At 44.7% G+C, this 4,058-nt stretch overlaps 1 long non-coding RNA gene across 3 annotated transcripts; it reads left to right on the forward strand.

Moving 5' to 3' along the window:
* Positions 1–2,227: 2,227 nt before the first annotated feature.
* Positions 2,228–3,774, forward strand: LOC113016790 (uncharacterized). Of its 3 annotated transcripts, none has more exons than XR_003271303.1 (3): positions 2,228–2,602; positions 2,687–3,508; positions 3,581–3,774. It is a non-coding gene; the product is annotated as an uncharacterized LOC113016790 (long non-coding RNA). The 3 variants fall into 3 exon arrangements; XR_003271304.1 differs by having other exon boundaries at positions 2,731–3,508; XR_003271302.1 differs by lacking the exon at positions 2,228–2,602 and having other exon boundaries at positions 2,633–3,508.
* Positions 3,775–4,058: the final 284 nt, after the last annotated feature.

Below are 4,058 nucleotides of genomic sequence, written 5' to 3' on the forward strand. Positions count from 1 at the left end.
AACCATAAGGACACAAAAAACTGTGAGAAATAATTTAGGCTCTGCCTGTGAATCACTCTTTGCTTCTCTTCTTCCTTCCATCCCATCATTTCATATATCACTCTCCACTTGCTATGTGAGAACAAGGCACAACTTGCTATAAACTATAATCTAATTATCCACACCTAACAACTCTTGCACTTAATCTATAATAAAATGATGACAGAAAAATGTTATAGCCCTGCCTTTAGTAGCCTCACACAGCTCCTGCTGTTTCCTCCTCATGTCCTTACCAGCCATGTCTGCACAATGTTATATCATGAGTAATATTTTTTTTAAAAATCCATCTAAATAAAACACACACATGCACGCACACACAGTGACATTTTAGACCTTCTTCAGAATACTGTATATACTATGGGCATCATGGTGCTGATCCAGAATCCTTACATTATTATTTATTACTAGAGCTACAATAATAAAGCAATGAGGAGGGGGAAGTAATAAATATGAAATAATGTATTTATGATGATTCCATTTGTTTCACTATCCACTCTGTGCAGGGGCAAAGCTTATTACATTTTTAAACTGTAGAGATACAATAATTTTACTGCTGTAAAATCCAAGTTTTGTCTTATTTAAAATATAAATCTAATATAATCTGCTTCTTAATGTATGTTCTTTAAAATACAGCGTGTGTTTTTTAAAATATTATAATAATGCATAATTATGTGGACATGCATATTAGATCGTTTTTAGTGAAATATAATCCCCCCAGAAAGGCAGGAAATGCTCTGTAACTTACTTTAAAACTAAATATGTTCCCTAAAACGGTGACAGAGCTACAGACCCATGACAGCCTTACACAGGTAGCCAGCAGCTATGACCAGCACTACTTGTGCAGTTAATAAAAGGACAGGTAATGTTTGTCACGCTGTTGCACACACAGCACGCTCATTTGTTTCAGTTCGTCAGCTGCAACAAGACAACTTACCAACGTGTACGTAATAAGCCAATACTCCTGGGTGCTACACACTACAGTGTACGCTGTACACCTACTTACTGGGTTTGTCGCATCAGTCTGTGTCTCTGAGTTAACTTGTGTTTCTCCTACAGCTCCGGACCGCAACAAATGCGCGTGCTCTTTGTGAGCTCGTTCCCGGCTCATAACCAGCGCGTTCTGCCGTCAAGGGCGATCATTGGTTAAATGTGATCATGTGACTGATGCAAGCCAGATCCTCTTATTTAGCAAAACTGTGATTAATAGTTAAATATTATTGTTGAAGGGCACAGACAGGACTCCGCACGCACACACACATTAAAAAAATAATAATAATAATTTTTTTTTAAAAAATTGCCTCAACAAAAGGGCACTGTGGGCACCCATCAGGAAAGGGGCGGGTGCTCAAGCCCCTCTAGCCCCCCCTTCTGCACGTGCCTGGGAGATAATAATCAGAGTGGTCCACAGTGTAGTGAATGAGTCCAAGATTTAAAAACTAAGAGGTGTTACGTGGCTGCAGGGGGAGATCAGCTGGAGGAGGAGATGAATTAAATCTGGGTACAGAGTGAGATGTGGGTGCACAGGGAGGCAGGCAGGTGAGGATGGCAGTTTGCAAGAGTGAGTTTTCCCAGCAGTGGCAGGCCAGAATCCTGAGGCGTGATGTGAGTGAAGTTGGCCCCCCCCACCTTCTTCAAATCCAACAAAAGTGGTATCAAACGTTTGTGCTACGTTTATGCTGGTTTGTGCTGCAAAATTTTTGTTTGTGCCGCTATCATTTTAAAGATATTAATAAAAATTTCTAGAGGTCATCAGAGGTCAACCAGCCCCCCCATATTAATGGAATCAAACAAAATTGGTGTCAGTCAGTTGTGCTATGTTTGTGCTGGTTTGTGCTGCTAAAATTGTCATTTGCTGCTTCTGTTTTAAAGATATTAATGAAAAGGTAAAGGTCAAAAGGACAGCCAGCCCCCCCATATTAATGGAAACAAACAAAATTGATGTCAAACGTTTGTGCTGGTTTGTGCTGGTTTGTGCTGCAAAAATGTTTGTTTGTGCTGCTATCATTTGAAAATTTTTAATAAAATAACGTCTTGATGCGTGCTTAATCATCCAGGTAAGTAAATCCCAAAAGGTTGATTCTGTTCATCTGGACATTTTCAGTTGGAGAAACGTTTCGTCACTCATCCAAGTGACTTCTTCAGTCTCAGCTGACTGCAGGTTTCCCCAACCTTATAAACACTACATTTGCATAGTGAAGGAAACTAGCACCACTGAATGAACAATGGGCTGAGGGGTTAGTTCCATGATTGTTAGTATGCAAATTCTTATGACCATTGATCAATGACAACTAATCAAAGCCTACTGATTAATGGCCATGAGTACCATTCACAGAAAGTGGGGAATGGCTACAATCACAGCATTGTAGGATGGCGAACGATGTACCCTTGGGCCCCCCTTCTCGATTCAGAGATGGTCAGCATCCTGACAGCCCGATGGACAAAGCTGTCTCTCAGTCTGTGTGTTCTGCCCCGGAGGCTCTTCAGTATCCTTCCTGATGGCAGCAAACTGAAGACGCTGCTGAAGGGATGAGTGGAGTCACCTGTAATGGAGAGGACCTTCCAGGTGAGGCAGGTGCAGCTGCTCTCACTACCCGTAGTCATTTTTTCCTGCAGAACCTAGTGCAGGAGTCATACTTGTGCTTCTCAGTTTGCAGAGGAAGTAGAGTCGCTGTTGGTCTTCTCCACATTCAGGGACAGGTTGTTGTTGCTGCACCACTCTGCCAGATGGTTAACTTCACCCCTGTAGTAGATCTCGTCGTGGGTCAGCAGAGTGAAGAGAAGGGGGCTCAACACACTAACTGACTAACCGTTCAAAGCACTTCATAATGATGGAGGTGAGTTTGACAGGACGGTAGTCCTTAAAGCAGGAGGTAGATGACTTCTTGGGTACAGTAATGATGGTGGAGGCCTTGAGGCATGTGGGAACGGCGGTACTGATTTTGGCAAGGGATCTCCACACACTGTCTGGGGATTGTGTCACCACGGTCTGCAGAGTGGGCTTGTAGTCTGTGATGGTTTGTATTCCTTGCCACTGCCTCAAGTATCTCTGCTGTCGCTGAAGCTTTGCTGTAGCTGATGCCACGTGACAGGTTTGCCCTTGCTGTTCTTTGGCTCACCTAATTCCCGGCTCTGAAGGCTTGCATTTTGCAACCTTAGGAGCATTTAAACCTGACCTGTGAGCCATGGTTTCTGATTGGCCCAGACAGTGATAGGCCTGGTGTCACGACCTGCAGGATCGGCAAGGTGCTGATCAGAATCTCTCCACTCCTAGCCATCCTTCTCTTCTCTTTTTCCCTGTCTCTCCCCCTCTCTCCTTCTCTGCCCTGTTTTGCAGGGGTGGAACTCATGGCGGCTTCACGCCCTCGGTCCACGCCTTCCTGGATTGGGAACACCTGGGCCTCATCAGACCAGCTGGTATATTAGAAGGAGGAGATCAGCTGTTCAACACTGGATTGTTGTGAAGGCTCTAGTCAGTACACGTCTAGCTCAAGTTTCCTGTGCCTCCGTCTCAGAGACTTAACAAGTGTTTCTTTGTTCCTAGATTCCCCGTGTGGAGTGTGGAGGGAGCGACTGGTTGCTAGCAGAGAAGAGAGAGGTTGAACTGAGCGCGTGTGTGATTTTCCCCGTTTTCCCTGGAGCCCTGCCCCTCACGTCTTGTATATAGCACTAACCCCGCACTGTCTGTACATACACTTGGTGAAGATCTGTAAATAAACCGTCTCTGTTTAAACGCTACTCATGAGTCCTGCAAGTGGATCCTCTAAGCAACCCGTGACACCTGGTCTCTGTGACATCATCGATGCATTTTGGGATGTAGGCAGTAACAGTTTCTGTATATTCCTTAAAGTCTGTGGTGTTGTCGTGTGTAGCTGCCTGTGGTGGAAAAGCAGTCTTGCAGTGCCTCTGAGGACCCTTCTGGCCACACCTGTACCTGCTTATGAACTGGTTTGGTGACTTTGTCCAGGGGCCTGTGGGAACCCATGGCACACCTAGGTTTCTGCCTGTACTGACCCTTATGC

The sequence above is a fragment of the Astatotilapia calliptera genome, chromosome 23 (genome assembly GCF_900246225.1).
Source record: "Astatotilapia calliptera chromosome 23, fAstCal1.2, whole genome shotgun sequence".
Lineage (NCBI taxonomy): Eukaryota > Metazoa > Chordata > Actinopteri > Cichliformes > Cichlidae > Astatotilapia > Astatotilapia calliptera.